The 18,270-nt window shown below is 40.8% G+C and overlaps 1 protein-coding gene and 1 pseudogene across 12 annotated transcripts in view; one reads left to right on the top strand and one right to left on the bottom strand.

Moving 5' to 3' along the window:
- Znf644 (zinc finger protein 644) overlaps nt 1–18,270 on the bottom strand; it is an 83,673-nt gene that overhangs the window by 51,470 nt on the left and 13,933 nt on the right. The gene's annotated exons all lie outside the window — the stretch shown is intronic.
- On the top strand, nt 996–1,109 carry LOC127696935 (uncharacterized; annotated as a pseudogene).

Genomic DNA, 18,270 nt, shown 5'->3' with positions numbered 1-18,270 from the left:
ACTATTTTGTTTGCTTGTGCATTTCCTGACCTACAGTGTGAACAAACTGAAGACATAAACTCTCTTATTTCAGTTTAGTACAACTAGCTAGTATACTTTTTGGGGTTTTGTTTGGTTTGGTTTAATACAGTTTTTTGAGACAGGGTCTCTCTAAGTAGCCCCGGCTGTCCTGAAACTCACTCTGTAGACCAGTTTGGCCTCAAACTCAGAGATCCACCTGCCTCTACTTCCCTAGGACTGAGATTAAAGGTATGTGCCATTATGCCCAACTGGCACAGTTTTAAAACCGTAACAGTGCAAACTAAATAAGAGATCCAAACTGTCAAATTCTAACATGTATATGATATAAAATAATCAAGTAAAACTCAGGGTAATAAATTCAGTTCATGTTTTCAAGAAATAAGGGAAAGTTCACTTTTATTTCTGGATATACCAACACTAAGAAATAACCACATTAATTCACAGTGACAGCTGATAATAAACAGCCCAGAGGTATCTTCTATTGAATCAGTCTATTCATTCCGACCAGGAATTGGTTATTAAGGGGTTCTATCTCTGCAGAAAGTTTGTGAACCAGAAATCCTAAACGCATGTTAATATTTCACAGGCAAGCCTAGAGACACCAACAAATACAGTTTGGGCATAGATGATGCCAAGACTTTAAAAAAGAGGTTCTAGGTGTGCAGAGAGAGACCTCCTGGGGGCTTACAGTACAGCCGGCTCTGCCACTGTCCTTTCGATTTCTGTAGGGTCTACGCTGAAACACGCAGGTTTGCCTTTCTGAGAAGTGGTGTGTTTCCTGAGGTGATGTTGTTCTGGGGACTACACTGAGGAACCACAGACCTCCATTTCCCTCTGCTGTCTGGATGAGAACACTCTCCTCCCCAGTGCCAGGGCTGCAAGTCTCCATAAGACTCCACCCTCATCCCCTCAGCCTCTACAAGCTGTCCCCCACAGGAAAAAGTCTCTGCAGGAAGCCTGATAGGCGGTTTGGAATGTTACACAAAGAAGTTAGCAGACTCTGAAAAGGATGGAAGGAGTCCTTGGGCTGACAACACACACAGTTAAGGTGCTGCCACCTGCCTTGTGCCATCCCATAGTAAGTTTTCACTTACTGTTGTGACCTGAGAATTTTGTTTTGAAGATGGGAAGCAGAGCCTACAACACATCTACAGACCCAGATGCACAAACTCAAGACAATGATTGCTTTCTTTTTTTTTTTTTAGAGAATTATTTATTTCATGTCTATGAATATATTGCTGCTATCTTCAGACACACCAGAAGAGGGCATCGGATCCCATTACAGATGGTTGCGGGGAACTGAACTCAGGATCTCTGGAAGAGCAGCCAGTGCTCTTCACCACTGAGTCATCTCTCTAGCCCCCATGGGAATGATTTCTAGCAATGTGGTGTACTGTATAACTGCTGAGCCATCTCTCCAGCCCCCGTGGGAATGATCTCTAATGATGTGGTATACTTTGTGGTATACAATGTGGTGTACTGTATAACCCGTGCATTTGGTTGTGGAAAGGGAAGGTTGACAGCCAGATTATCCTGGATTATCTGTCGTGCCCTAAGTGAGAGTGCACGTAGCTGTAAGGAGGCTGGAGGAAAACAGAATACACACAGACAAGGAGAAGGCATGGCCCTGACAACCAGGGAGTATGGCCACAAGCAGGAGCAGCACCAGCAGACTCATGAAGAAGCAGGAGATGGGCACGACTTCAGCCCTCTTCTCTCTGCTTCACTAGGCTATGAACACACAACCAGACACCACACACAACCAGACACCACACCCTTCCCCTCCCTCCCCCCTCTCAGCACAGGACCTACAACCTCACATATACAGCAAATGCTAGGAGCTACCTCCCCAGCTGGTTTGGGTTTAATTAGTTGATTCTCCCCACCCCCACCCCAGGCCTTTACTTCATAGCCCAGCCAGGCCTTGAACTTGCCGAGTTGCCCCAGCCTCCTGAAAAGCTATAATGCCTGCCTCCTAGCCTCCACAACTGGCCATCCATTCGTCCCTTCAAATGTCCTTCATGGAAGCACTGACCCCTGACTACGTGTGGAGGAAGAGCACTTCAGGAGGCAAATAATGAGCCGGGCCCCAAGAACAAATCCATAATCTAGTACTGGAGTGACCGCTCGAGAACAAATACCGTTGTGCACACGAGGAAAGGCTCCCTGCCAACGCCACAGCAGAGACACCTGCACACGCATCATCTACTTCTAGCCTCCATCACCGCCAGGCATTTTATCACGGCAGGCCAAGTAGACTAATGCACATGCAAGGACACTTATGGTTATAAGAGATTGTAAATCTGCCCAACTATAGAGTAAAATTTACTAAAACATTAAGTTTTGCTAAGTACACGTACCACAAGAGAAAACAAAACCGCAGTATAAATGAAGTAACTCCTGCTATTCTTTCACTGTTCTGTTCAAAATAAGGAAAGAAAAACAAACTTTTCAAATGTATGTTCATCCAAAATCACACTGGTGCACTTTAGCTAACAAATAATTGTTACCATGTATTTGTCATATAAAGGTGTGGTAGGGCACACCTTTGATCCCAGCATATGGAAGCAAGGGCAGGCGGATCTGTAGTTTGAGACCAGCCTGGTTTATAGAGTGAATTCTGGAACTGCCAAGGCTACATAGAAAAATCCTGTTTCAAAAAAAAAAATATATATATATAGCCAAATAAGTAAACAAACAAAACAATCACACACAATACTGAAGTGGTAAATGTTATGTTTTGACCTGGGTTTACACTGTCAGATAACTTAATGTTTAGTGATGAAACATTTCTCTCTACTCTGAAATATACAAGGCGTATCAGTCACTATTCTGTATAACACATTATATCTCTTATTCTAACAAAATATTGTGTTCTTTGATCAATATTTAATGCTTTCCTGAACCTATCTACACTCAGCCTAAGCAAATCCTTATTCCACTTGGAGTTCCACTTCCTGCGGCTCCTCCTGCATGTGCGGCCGTGCCTTTAGGTTGCCCCATTTCCCTCAGCATAAAGCCCACCAGGTGCATCCCCTAGTCTCAGCCGGAAGCTCAGTAGCAGTCCACCCTGTATGTACACACGTCCTTCCGTACTTATCTGTTGATGATGGACAACTGGTCTTCATCCGTACAGCTATCAGAATTTCTACTACAGCTGTTTGGGAGCATAGACAGCTCTATGCATACATATTTCAGTTCTTGTGGAATATAGGAAGAAGTGGGGCTCAATCTGTTCGTGTTCCCGCTCTCCTTATATAAGGGCTCTATTAAATTATATTCCACTGCAGTCCACGGTGTCCTCTTTTCTCTGCACCCTTACCAAAACCAGCACCAGTTACCATCAACTTTCCCTGTTGTTTTGAAAGGAGCACTTCCAAGGTCACACCTAACTAGAAATAAAGGAGGACTATTCTACGCAAGCAGTAGGAGGGGATGCAGGGAAGGAGAAAGCGACAGCGGGCAGCAGGCTACGTCACCTCAGCAGGGTTTGGGAGAGGACTCCAAACTGTCAAATGTGTCTTCCTAACACCACACACTATATTCTAATCATGAGAAAAACAAATTCCAACAGAGATCTTCTAATGTAGCTAACCAATACATCTCAAAGTGTTAAACTCATTAAAAACATTGTGAAGAATCTTCAGAAAAAATGAGCACCAAATGTTAGGTGCTACACTGAACAGAAAAGAATAATAGGGAAGAAAGGTTTGAGCAGTGTGTGACTGACAGGATTGGCTCAGTGATGCTGACAAAAGCGCCAAATAACACCCGCTGTGGGAAGGAAAATATGCTGAACAGACAAATATATTGTAGAAAACAACATATTTCATAAAAGTAATCAAACGTTCAGATACACATAATCTACCAAACAAGGGTCAAGATTTAAGATATAAAAGCATCTATATGACTTTAATACAATGAAACTAAAGTCAATAGCAGAAGGGAAGCAGAAAATTTATACATCAGTGGAAGGTTAGCATCTTAAATAATCTCTCAGTAAATCTGTGAAAGGTATCTCTGAGACAAGCCCTGGATAAATATGTTGCCCAGGCTACCTCTAGTCCTAGAATTCACAGGCATTTGCTGTACCACTGACCTAAAACCTCACTCTTAACCAATAGATGCATCTAAATAGACATCACCAGGGAATTTAGAAACTATGCCAAGGAACTAGAAAAAGAGCTAAGCTAAAACAAATTAGAAAGAAGGACAGGAAAAAAAAACTAAGACACCAATAAATGAAAAAGACCTGCAAAACTAAAAACCAAGAAGACTCTACTAGAAATAGAAACAAAAGAGGACACTGCAAAGAAGACGATGTTGGGAGATCCTTCTAAAAGATTGTGAACAACAGCAGGCAACAGATCAGAGCACCCAGAAGTGAACATATAAAGACACAACTATTAGGGATAAGAAATAGCAGTTAACAAATTGTTGCCTTTCCAGCAGACCCAAGTTTAGTTCCTGGTACCCGGTTTGCGTGACTCACAACCCTGTAACTCCAGCTCCAGGGGATGCAATACCCTCTTCCAGACTCTGTGGCCCCTATACTCAAATGTCCATACCCACACACAGACACAGTATACATGCATACTTAAAAATAAATCATATATATATATTAAAACTTAGTCACAAGAAAAGTAAAATCTCACAGCCGGGCGTGGTGGCGCACACCTGTAATTCCAGCACTTGGGAGGTAGAGGCAGGCTGATTTCTGAGTTCGAGGCCAGCCTGGTCTACAGAGTGAGTTCCAGGACAGCCAGGGCTACACAGAGAAACCCTGTCTCAAAAAAACCAAAAAACAAACAAACAAACAAACAAAAAGAAAAGTAAAATCTCTGAATAACCCATAACTATTAAAAGGGTTAGATGCTATCATGGTTTTAATCTGAAATGCCTCCCAAACGCTTGTGCTTTGAAGACTTGGTCCCCCAGTAGTGATACTGTTTTTAAAGGCTGTGGAACCTTCATGCTATAGAGCCTACCTGTCAGATGCAGGTCACTGGGGTGAGCCTTTGAAAGCATACATGTTCCTGTCACACACTACACTGCCATGGCCTGGGCCATCAGACTGACAAGCTCTAAGGTCACAAATCACCGGGACCTTGCCTGCCCTAAGTCCATAGAGACATGAGTAACAAAATGCAGAAACTAAAAATTTTCAACTAAGGGGCTAAAGAGAGGGCTCAGTGATTCAAAGCACTTGGTAATACTCTTGCAGAAGACCTGGGGGTTCAATTCCCAGCACACACACAGTGGCTCACAACTATCTAGCTCCAATTCCAGAGGATCTGTCACCATCATTTAGTCTCTGTGATGCACACATACGCATTCAACAAAACACTGATTTTCTAAAATTCCTTTTTAGAAAATTTCCAACTAAAAAAAGCCCAGTAACAGTCTTTAGAGAATTCTACCAAACACTTAAAAAGAGTTAACACAAGGTTAACATTATCTTGAAAGCAAATCAAGACAAAGGCACAAGAAGAAAACTAATCTAGTATCTTTAATGAAGAATGCGAATGACTTGAGCAAAGTATTGTCAAAACAAATCCACCAGTACAGTAAACAAGTCTGCACCACCACCTAGTGAGTCATATTCCTGGACAGGAAGGGCAGCTCAACACAAGAACAATCAACACTGTCAACAATAATAGGGGAGGGGAGGACAGCTTTCTCAGTTGATGCACAAAACCCACCCAACCAAACTCAGCACTACTTTATTATAAAACTAAATATGGTAACCACTTCAAGCTAATAACTATACGACAAAAGGGTATCCAACCTTTTTTACAGCACAACATAATGCTGTCATCTATAAACATGTTTGGCAACATTCATAGCTATCCTGGACACCTGATGTGCATTGACCACAAACTATAAGGATTGTATGTGTGGAAAGCCCACAAGTAACACACACAAGAATTAAAGACTGAACATGTTTCCTTTAAGATCAGGAACAAAACCAAACTTCCTATTCTTACCATTCCCATCCAACCCAGAACCAGAAATTCATATGTAGCAATTAGGAAAGTAATAAAATGCATCTGGTTCAGAAAAAGGGAAATTTTTCTTTGTCTATTGATGATATGATACTAAAGGAAAAATAATCTAAAGAGTACAAAAATAAAATCCTGTTGCTACTAATTAAGAAATTGAGCAATGTAGAATACAAAGTCAACACATTAAAAATACCCATTACTGGGGGCTGGAGAGATGGCTCAGGGATTAAGAGCACTGACTGCTCTTCTGAAGGTCCTGAGTTCAAATCCCAGCAACACATGGTGGCTCACAACCATCTGATGGAATTTGATGTCTTCTTCTGGGGTGTCTGATGAGAGCGACAGTGTATGCACATACATAAATCAATAAATCTTAAAAAAAAAAATACCCATTACTTATATATACAACAATGATCAGAAAAAAAAAAACTGAAAAGGCAACTTCATCTATAATAGCACCAAAAATATTTAGGAATTAACCAAGAAATCATACTATGAAAATCATAATAATGATATTAAAGATGTGAATAAACATATAAAGTTAAATTTGCAAAGTCACCTAAAGCAATCTACAATCAATGCAATCCCCGTCAAAATCTCCTGACAGTTGAATAGTAACAGAAAGAGCCCAAAGAGCCAAGACAATCTCAAATAAAAGCAATGCACTTGGAGAGTCTTCCTGATTTTAAAACACAGTAAACAATCAGTATCACCAACAGACTAGTATAGTGACTTAAAGACAAGCCCATGGAACAAAACAACCCAGACAGACACCCAACATAAGGCTGAATAATTTTTCATAAGAATACCAAAAATGCAGTGGGGAAAAAAATCTCTTCAAAAATGATTTTGGTAAAGCCCAATATCCGCATACAAAACATAGACAATTCATACCATATGCAAAAATTAATTCAAAATGGATAAAAATTAAGACACACAATGTAAAAACATGAAATGCCTAGAAGAAAAACTAGGGGAAAAATTTCAGGTCGTTGTCCTGAAACTGTCCTTGATTCAACAAGAAAGGCACATGGGATTCCAAACTCAAGAACTTCTCATTGGAAACACTAATTTATGTGGGGATGGGGATGGGGAGGAACTTTTTTAATGGGTAAAGGATTTGAAAAACTAATTCTCCAAAGATGAGTAAAAAAATAAGCCTACAAAAAGATGTTCACCATCACTTATTACAGAGAATTACAGATCAAAATCATATTGAGACATTACCCCATAGTCAGTAGGATGGCTACTATAAAACAGAAACAGAAAGCAGCATTGGTGAGGATACAAAACAAAACTTGAACACATGGTACACTTTCAACCACATAAAAAGATGTGACCATGCTGATCAACAATAGCAATCCCTAAAACATTTTAATAAATTAGCACACGGTTAGCAAGCATATAGATTTAAAAAAAAACTCATAGCAGAACATATATTTACATAGCTATATCCACAATACTCATATCATGGAAACAACTCAACAGTCCATTAATGGATAAATGAAAAAAGATTATATATTGTTATATGTAATAAAATATTGTATAGTCTTCAAAAAGTTAATACATGTATATGTCATATATAAGAATATGGGTGAAACTTGAGGGCATTATTCAAACTCAAGTAAAACAATCAGAAGAGTTAATATTATTCTCTTCCTGTGCAATATCTAGTCAAATTTAGTAACAGAATAGTAACAGACAGATGGTTATCAAAATCCAAATGGAGAGTGGACACAAAAAAGTCAGAACTTACTGGGCACAGAATTTCAGTTTTTAGTACTAAAAGTTAAAGTTAAAGAGATATGCTGCATAAGGCTAGTTACCTGCGTCCTTGAGAACAGCAGGCTGGGTCTGCCTAGCCATATGCTCCTGGAGCTGAAGAGATAGGTAAGGGTACTGGACCTCAGTAGGTCTTTTTTTTTTTTTCCCCGAGACAGGGTTTCTCTGTGTAGCCCTGGCTGTCCTGGAACTCACTCTGTAGACCAGGCTGGCCTTGAACTCAGAAATCCGCCTGCCTCTGCCTCCCAGAGTGCTGGGATTACAGGCGTGCGCCACCACCGCCAAGATGGACCTCAGTAGTTAAGTGTTTGTTCTCATAGAAGACCCACACTTGATTCTCAGTACCCACACAACTCCCTGTAAATCCAGTCCCAGAGGATTCAATAACCTCTTCTGGTCTCCTTGGCCACCAAATATGCACATGGCACACAGACATACATGCAAGCAAAACAGAATAAATCTTTTTAAAAAATTTTTTAATGTTAATTACCTTTTTTCAAATATTTACTTTTATCTAAATGAGTACACTGTAGCTGACACACCAGAAGAGGGCATCAGATCTCATTACAGATGGATATGAGCCACCAAGTGGTTTCTGGGAATTGAACTCAAGACCTCTGGAAGAGCAGTCAGTGCTCTTAACCGCTGAGCCATCTTTCCAGCCCCTAATGTTACATTACTTAACCAAATAAAAACATAAGGGGATTCCCCTACACTGTGGCAGCAAGCCTTCCCCAAACTAGGGGCCTCTCCTCCCTTTGATGTCCAACAAGGCCATTCTCTGCTGCCTATGCATCTGGAGTCATGGATAACACCATGTGTATTTATCTGGTTGATGGTTTAGTCCCTGGGAGCTCTGGGATTACTCGGTGACTCATATCCTTGTTCCTCCTATGGTGCTGCAAACCCCTTCAGCTCCTTGGGTCCTTTCTCTAGCTCCTCCATTGGGGACCCTGTGCTCAGTTCAATGGCTGGCTGAGAGTGTTGTTCCCCTCTGTATTTGTCATGCACTTGCAGAGCCTTCCAGGTGACAGCTATATCCAGCTCCTGCCAGCAAGTCCTTGTGGGCATCAATAATAGTGTCTGGGTTTTGTAACTGTATATGGAATGAATCACTAGGTGGGGCAGTCTCTGGATGGTCCTTCCCTCAGACTCTGCTCCACACTTTGTCACTGTATCTCCTTCTGTGGGTATTTTGTTCCACTAAGAAGGGCCAGAGTATCCATACTTTATTTTTCCTTCTTCTTGAGCTTCATTTGATCTGTGAATTTTGTCGTGGGCATTCCAAGCTTCTGGGCTAATATCCACTTATCAGTGAGTACATACCATGTGTGTTCTTTTGTGATTTGAGTTACCTCACTCAAGATGATATTTTTCAGTTCCACCCATTTGCCTAAGAATTTCATGAATTCATTGTTTTTAATAGCTGAGTAGTATTCCATTGTGTAAATATACCACATTTTCTGTATCTATTCTTCCATTGAGGGACATCTGGGTTCTTTCCAGCTCCTGGCCATTATAAATAAGGTTGCTATGAACACAGTGGAGCATGTGTCCTTATTAACATGTTGGAGCATCTTCTGGTTATATGCCCAGAAGTGGTATAGCAGGGTCCTCTAGTAGTATTATGTCCAATTTTCTGAGGAACCACCAAACTGATTTCCAGAGTGGTTGTTCCAGCTTGCAATCCCACCAGCAGCGGAGGAGTGTTCCTCTTTCTCCACATCTTTGTCAGCATCTGATGTCACCTGAGTTTTTGATCTTAGCCATTCTGACTGGTGTGAGGTGGAATCTCTGGTTTGTTTTGATTTGCATTTCCCTGATGACTAAGAATGTTGAACATTTCTTTAGGTGTTTCTCAGCCATTCCAGTTTCCTCAGTTGAAAATTCTTTGTCTGTACCCCATTTTTAATAGGGTTAATTGGTTCTCTGGAGACTAACTTCTTGAGTTCTTTGTATACATTGAATATTAGCCCTCTCTCAGATGTAGGGTTGGTAAAGATCTTTTCCCAATCTGTTGGTTGCCATTTTGTCCTATTGAGTGTCCTTTGCCTTACAGAAACTTTGTAATTTTATGAGGTCCCATTTGTCAATTTTTGCTCGATGCTGCAGTGCAGGGGAATACCAGGACAGGGAAGCGGGAGAAGGTTGATTGGGAAACGGAGGGAGGGGAGATGGGTTATGAGACTTTGGGGGGGGGGGAGAAACCAGGAAAGGGGACGACATTTGAAATGTAAAAAAGACTATATCTAATAAAAAAAATCCAAAGGGGGAAAAAACATAAGGGGAGCCCGGGTGGTGGTGGTGCACGCCTGTAATCCCAGCATTCGAGAGGTGGGGCAGGCGGATTTCTGAGTTCAAGGCCAGCCTGGTCTACAGAGTGAGTTCCAGGACAGCCAGGGCTACACAGAGAAACCCTGTCTCAAAAAAACAAAACAAAAAAACAACAAACAAAAAAGATTTAAAAAAAAAAAAAACAACATAAAGGGAAAGAATTCACATAGTGCTCTTCTGCTGGAGCAGTCTAAGAACCACCCCCAAAAAGAGCACCCCAAAAAGTACAACACACCAATCTTCAGGGTGAGCCTACAAGAGAAATAAAAGGCGCAGCAAGGCAATACCTGAAGATACAGCCCCAGTTCACAGAGCACACAGCCAGAGAATGTGGCGGTCTCTGAGAAGAGACTCAGCTGCAAGTCCAAAACCCACAACCAGCAACTTAAGGGCAGAATATGGAAGGACTGACTAGAGGAAAGACACCTGTGTCAGCCGTGAGATAGTGACGCAACCTATATAGAAACCAGTCAAACCTGTAATCATCCCAAAAGAAGAAAAATTGCCCTTGACTCAAAAGAACCAGGAATCATGCCTGTTCCCTTCAGACAGTGTAGAAAATATCATAATTTAGCTAACACTCAGTATAAAAGGAGATCTTGACTCAGTTAAAAAAAAAAAAGAAGATAATAGTAAATGCCAGGCTGTTTAAAAACTACAGTAAAAGAGGAGTGACAGGGAAGGGAAGAATCGCACAGAACCACCCAGCACAGCGCGCACAGCACTCAGCTGGTATCGGGGATTAAGGCAGGAGATTAAACAATAGAGGAGGATATGCAAACTTAAATGTCAATACTAAACCATTTCATATAAGACTTCTGAACACCAACTATTTTGGAGACTTTCAGGGTCTTGTAGCCAACCCTCCTCCGTAGACATAAAACAGACTACAAGTAAGTGTCTGCTTTAGTGCCTGTTGGTATACTTCCAATAATGAAAACAACTATTGCAAAATAGGCAGAAGATTTTAAGATTTTTACTTCAATCCTGAGTGATTTATTTGAAAAGACACATGGTATCTTCATCCCTAGCCACAGTAAGATATCAATACATCATACAACTGTTAAGATCAATCATACTAAGTGTCAATGAAGTGGATGTCTGAATCTCAAAATTATGCTGTGTAGGAAACTCCATACAAAAGAATTCTGATTTCATCTAATAACATTTAATAAAACTCTGAATATGCAAACTATCCATAAATGAAAAATGCAATCAGCCAATTCCTTGACACGAAGGAAGTACCGTAACAAAGGACTGTGTTGGCAGGATGAGAATTCTGAACGTAAAGGGCATGTTCATTACCTTGGCACAGTGGCAATGTCATGGGTGTCTATAGCTACCAAATCTGTCCAATTGTAATTTTATGTATGATTTGACAGTTACTTCTCCATACTTAAAATAGTCACATTATGTCAAATTTAAGAAAAATGCAATTTCAAATAGGAAAGCTAAAATGGTAATAAATTAACTCAAAAACAATAATGTAACTGGCAACCAGAAGGGTCAAGTACAAATGAGTTATTGCTCATAATCTGTAATCTGCCAACATTTTGACAACTGGAGAGATTGTAATTCAATATATAAACAAAATCTTCTAAAATCTCACAACATACTTTATTAAACATAGTGGAATAACCTGTACTATTAAATGGACAACATAAAATTCCTGCTAAATTGCAATAGAAATTAACCTACTGTAATAGGCTGAATCAAAACAGAATCCAGGAGCTGAAGAGATGGCTTATCAATTAAGACTAGACTGGCTACCCTAGAGACTCCTTAGCTGGAACCGACCTGAACACCCCCTTTTGAGAACCAGCCTTCACAGCACAACAAGGCACCATTCCAGCTGCCAAAGGAAGGAGCTACTCAAAGTCAGACACAGCTAAGATGGCTCCAAACCATGTCAACAACAGCAGGTACAATCACACTCAGGCATGCAAACCTTGGCAGTAAACAACAACTCTCTAATAGATTTAGGACCCATTCAACAAGAGGGAAACATGCCTGGAAACCTAGCTTACTATTCAGTGCTAGTGAACTCAGTTACTGGAGGAGAGCCTCCAATCACGATTAAACCAGCATGATCACTAACTACTTTCTAAACATTTGTCCTTAAACCCACAGTTAAGTGTGGTCCTCACCCCTCATCAAGTAAACTTCTGTTTGCATCAGGCAGAGACCGCTACCGAAAACCACAATCCGCTGGGCAGTGGTGGCACACGCCTGTAATCCCAGCACTCTGGGAGGCAGAAGCAGGCGGATTTCTGAGTTCGAAGCCATCCTGGTCTATAGAGTGAGTTCCAGGACAGCCAGGGCTATACAGAGAAACCCTGTCTCAAAAAAACCAAATCAAAAAAAAAAAAAAAAAGAAAGAAAGAAAGAAAGAAAGAAAAGAAAGAAAACCACAACCAATCAAAATGTAGAGCTGTGGAGTCTAGCTCCAGTGGACACATCTACAAAACAGACTGCACCTAAGGCTTAGGGAACATTTCAAAAGAGGGGACAGAAAGATTTTAGGGCCAGAGAATCAGGGATTTTACTCTGAGACTGTCTCCTAGTAATGTCAGAAGCTACACCCACAAGTCTCACCAACAAGACTGCCAGAACATAGCTGAACCAGAATGATATCGATGGACACGCCACAGCAGATGGAGAAAAACCCACAAGGCCTCAACGCTACAAAAAAGCACTCTTGGCAACAGAGGAAAGCTGGGAGAGTGTCTTCCCTAGAGAAGAGCACACAAACTGGTTGTCCAGTCCCAATGGTCAGCTTAGAAAACACACATAAAATATTACATGGTCTAGATAGGATATATTTAGGAATATATAACATGTATGCAATAACAATTAGTGGAAAAAGAAAAAGTCATGAATTAGAAGAACAGGAAAGGGTATACTGGAAGGTCTGACGAAGGGAGAAATCTAAATATAATCTTAAAAGTTAAGTTTTTTTTTTAAAAAAGACTGTCCACTCTTCCAGAGGACCTGGATTCTGTTCCCATCACCTACAAGTCACACCCACCTATAACTCCAGTCTCAGTGATCCAACACCCTCTTCTGTCCTCCAAGAATACTGTATGCACATCATACAGAGTTATAGGCCAGCCAAGCACCCATACACTACACATATAAATAGAATAAAATCACAAGTGTATTGTTATCACATAAATCACCCATCAAGACACCGTCATGAAACCCACCAGGAGGTAGTCTTTTCTCCAATCACAATGGTTCTTGAGCTGACTGACGTTGTAAGGAATGGTAGCAGAGTGTCTGTCATGGGGTGCAGCATGTCACAGGCATACAGACTTCAGCAGAAGGTCACAGGGCACATAGAGCACTACTCTTTTTCAGAATCCTGCCACCACCATTCAAACACTCTACTCAGCTGAAGTCTGACAAGATGTCTCACTGCCTCACCCATTTGCTTTAGCCAAGGAACTCCCTTAATCGTGGGAGAAAAGCTAATCAGGAGACACAAAGCCAGTCAGTCGCCTTCCTGAATGCAGTTGCTGAATGCAGACTTAAGGCCAGAAACACTGCTGGCTAGCTCATCCACTCATTCTAATAGCACATTAATTCAATTTTCTCAGCCACCAAGGTACTTTACAGTAATGCCCCATCTAAACTTCTTCACATTAGCATGCCCTACATACAAGGATGACAAGTAAATTGTAAAACTTTCCTATTTAAAACAAGCATGGCCGGGCGGTGGTGGCGCACGCCTGTAATCCCAGCACTCTGGGAGGCAGAGGCAGGAGGATTTCTGAGTTCGAGGCCAGCCTCGAGTGAGTTCCAGGACAGCCAGGTCTACACAGAGAAACCCTGTCTCAAAAAAACAAAACAAACAAACAAACAAAAACAAAAAACAAGCATATACCGGGCAGTGGTGGCACATGCCTTTACTACCAGTACCAGGAAGCAGAGGCAGGTGGATGGATCTCTGTGAGTTTGAGGCCAGCCTATTCTACAGAGTGAGTTCCAAGATAGCCAAGGCTACACAGAAAAACTATATCTCAAAACCCAAAAAAAAATAAAACAGCAAAACTGCCAAAACTGACTCAAGATATGAGGACTCTAAACAGACATACCAGGAAAGGTTCAGCTGATGTCTCCAAAGTTGACATCTATGCCAGATATTTTAAGAATTAGCATCATTCTTCAAAGTTTTAAAAAACTAGAATATTCCTCAACTCTGCTAGGACAACACAACTCATACACCAAAAGCAGACACCATTTTTTAAAAAGTTCTAAAACCCCTAACCATATAAGCCACAAAATTTCACTCTATAAACACCCCTAATTCAAAAATCTGAAATCTAAAGCTCCTAAAAGCCAAAACTTTAGGAGTATCAGATTGTCTACTGATATTTTCCACTTAAATATTCAAAACAAAAAACACCTCTGAAATCTACAACAGTTCTGGTTCCAGGGGCTGGAAAGGGCTCAACCAGGGTTTTGTTTTTCCCAAAACTACATAGAACTATTTATCCTCCCGCCCTAATCGGAGCTGGCTACTCTTCAAACACGCAGTCCTTGGTTCTCCCTCTGCCATCACTGCAGGGATTCCATGCACTCATGTCTAGAATGAACCGTGTTCTTGAGTTCACCCCATACTTTAACATATGCCTTTCCGTTACCTCCTAAGGCATACTGCATCTGAACTAAAACTTTCAGCTAGGTTTTGGCTTTACACCTGCTTCACACTAGACAAGTTAATAGAGTGCAAAAGGAGCCACGGAGTCACTTTCCTGCAGTCTTGAAAGCGTCATCCCATGACCGACTATTTCCCAATGCTGACTTGGAATCCTTTTCATGATTAGGGGAAAGTACTTCCTTTTATTTCTGGTTGTCTAAAACTTCGACATGGACATGTTTCCAAACACTATGCTAAACATTCTGTAAGCATCTGTGTTTTCCAAAGCCGTGAGCATGCTAGGCAAGGGCTCTATCACTGAGCTACAGCTCAGCCTGACCCCATCCTCACCCCCACTTTTTTTTTGAGACACCGTCTTGCTACACAACTCAGGTTGAACTTCAGCTACTTCCATATCCCTCCCATACTATTCTCCAACTGCAATCCTGCATGTACCATCACCAGGCTCCAGTGAACCCTGTTGTTATGTAAAACTCAATTCTTGTTCAACCACTTAGTTCTTCCATCCATTTCTCCTAGTCTGTTTTCCCATGTTGACCATCCAAAGTGTTCTAATTTTACCTTCTCTACTGTGTACCCCTTTTTACCTTTTGTGGAAGACTTGACTTTACCATCCAAATTTCTATTAAGATACTGAACTCTCAATTCTTCTCTTAGGTGTGCAGTGTTCTCAATTTCCCATCCCATTACTCCAGTCTATATTTCTATGACTCTTACTTAAATTTCTAAACATATCACCATGTTCTCGCAACATTTCTGCTTCCTTCCCTACCATTTGGGGGCGGGGATGGGGGCTATTCTCAAATATTTGGTGACTCTCAGTTCTAAGGGTAGATACGTTTTTTAAGAGTTGCTCAGAAGCTTTGTGTGGGTAGGTACCAACTACAGTGTAGCCAATCTGAACCATTTACCTGGGTCTTGTGCTATCAACTTTGTTTTTTCTTTATCACATCACTGTTGTAAAAGGATGAATATTCCCATCTTTAATCTGGGATGGGATCCTGACAGCCACAACTAAGAGGAGAAAACAGGCTGGTGTTGAATCCTAGTACAGCGTGTAGCTATCTGATCTACCTTGAGTTCAGGTATGATATTCCTTACCCTGAGCTGCGCCTAGTAACTCTCATCTACGCAGATCTTCCAGTTCAGAGTAAGAAAAGAAATTGGAAGGGAAAAGATCCGTGAGTGTTGCTTGTTTCACACTTACTAGGCCCTATGCTCACCAGCTCATGGCCAACTGCAGGCCCTGTCCACTGAGCATCAGCAGGTTTCTCTATAAGGGTCTTCACCACCTGCTGCCAGGGTGTACTTCAGTGATCACTCTCTTAATCTGTATTATAATTCTAATGGGATGTTGGTGCTAAATGGCTCTTTAACCTACAGCGGTCAAATGTTTTCATGGTCAAGCAAGGCACAGTAGTTACTCTAGTTATTATCCTTTAACATTGAGTTTTACTACACTACAATAACTGTCTATAGAATTTTTCTTCTATAAAATTAAAACCCTCTTGGAGGCCGATATACAACCTTCTTTAAAAGATTTCTATGCAGGAGCAACAAGTGCTCATAATCCACAAGTCTCCAGCCCCCAATATTAAACTTTCTAAAACACTTTTTAATAAAACAGAAAGAATCATAGGAATTTGAGAAAATATGTACTCTTCTGGGGACATTAGCAATATTTTATTAAATAAAACATTTATATTCAAATCAGTCCAGTCTTCAGTTATGGTTTACTTGATTTATAAAATTCTAAAGGTGAATTAAAATCCAACCCTAGAGTTATCAACTTGAGAAATATTGTTTATGTCTCAAAGCGAATTTTTAATCACAAATTTAAGCCTAATACTGTGTTTAATACACTGACTAATGAAACAAATTCCTCTTTCACTCAATTGGTTTAGCATAGAGGTATCATGTTTGTTTTAGTATTGGTTTTACCGTTTTTCATTTTCATCTTTAGTTATCACTTGTTAAAAACACAGCAAGGCCAGGCAGAGTGGCACAAGCCTTTAATTCCAGCTCAGGAGGCAGGTGGGTCACTGAGTTTGCAGCCAAGCCAGCTTAGTTTACAGAGTGAGATCCTGCATTAAATAAAGAGAAGGGGAGGGGAGGGGAGTAGAAGGGGGAGGGGAGGGGGGAGGGGAGTAGAAGGGGGAAGGGAGGAGAAGGGGGAGAGGAGGAGAAGGGAGGTACAGGAAAAGGAAATGGAAAGCAAAACAAAACCCAGAAAATTTTTAATGGATAAGGAGTAGAAATCAATTCTGGTTGAGTCTCAGATAATTACATTTGAAAAGAAAACTGGTGAATCAGGCTTAGAAAACAAGATAGCCAGGAGACAGGCAGAAAAGCAATTCCCCCAGTAAATGATATCTACCTAGAGGGCCACCTTTACAACAGCATGGTCAGCCTAAGGCATTCACCAGATCACACAGGACTTCTGACATTGCCTCTAGGTCCTACACCTCTCCTAAGCTAATGCAGTGTCTGACAGTCACTTAATGTCCTGGTGCCCTTCACAGGGCGCCTTCTGCTCCTGTGGGTACACATTTCTCATTACTACTCAACCTACAAGCATCCACGGCAAGGACGCAAATTCCCACAGCTCAGGAATCACGACAGGAATGAGAGCTGGGAAAAGCTGGGCCTCCTGTGCCCACACACTATCAGAGTGGCTTTCTGCTGTCTCTCCTCGCCTGTCCTATCTATATGAACTCCCAGGTTGAAAAATATAGATGAAATCTCTAGTTCCCACTTGACAGCAAGGAAAATGTCTTTCCTTTAGCTGATTTGGGGGACAAAAGGTAACTCAGACAGAGTCAAATTTAACTATTTTCCCATGTTTCTAAAAGCTATTATCACGTTTCTGTAAGCTAATACTATTATAGCTAAAATGTAATTTTATTTCAAAACACATTACTAACTTAAAACTAAGACACCATTTTTGAACTCTTCTTTTAAAAAGCAGAATATTTAAATGTTATTATGGCTGTAACTCTCATGTTTTTTTTCCTAATTTTATTCCAAGAATTATCTTTTACACATACACTTCTAGACATTATAAAGCATAATATACACTCAATTCAGAAGCTTTGAGAAATTCTAGTAAAGATATGTACCTGTCATGGAACTAAATGTGTATTTCCTACTAATGCTGAGCAGAGGCAGAGCACCTGGCCAAGCACAGGGCCTGATTTTTACCCACCTCTAATACAGGATAACAGAACCAGGTGGTCCAGATCATTACCTTTAACTATTTCTTGGTTTTCTATCAGATCTTATATCAATTACCTCTTACACTATGACTAATATTAGCATTACATTCCATTAAACTCAAATATTTCATTCAAAATTCAATCATTACAGTACAACTTTCTGGGGTTTTAATGTGGGTTTTGTTTTTAGAGAAATGTCTGTGTAGCCCTGACTGTCCTGAAGCTATGTAGACCACGCTAGTCTCAAGTG

This window comes from Apodemus sylvaticus, chromosome 11 (assembly GCF_947179515.1).
Source record: "Apodemus sylvaticus chromosome 11, mApoSyl1.1, whole genome shotgun sequence".
In the NCBI taxonomy this organism is placed as follows: domain Eukaryota; kingdom Metazoa; phylum Chordata; class Mammalia; order Rodentia; family Muridae; genus Apodemus; species Apodemus sylvaticus.
Note: the sequence above shows the minus strand (reverse complement) of the source record. Positions and strands in the feature narration are given on the sequence as shown.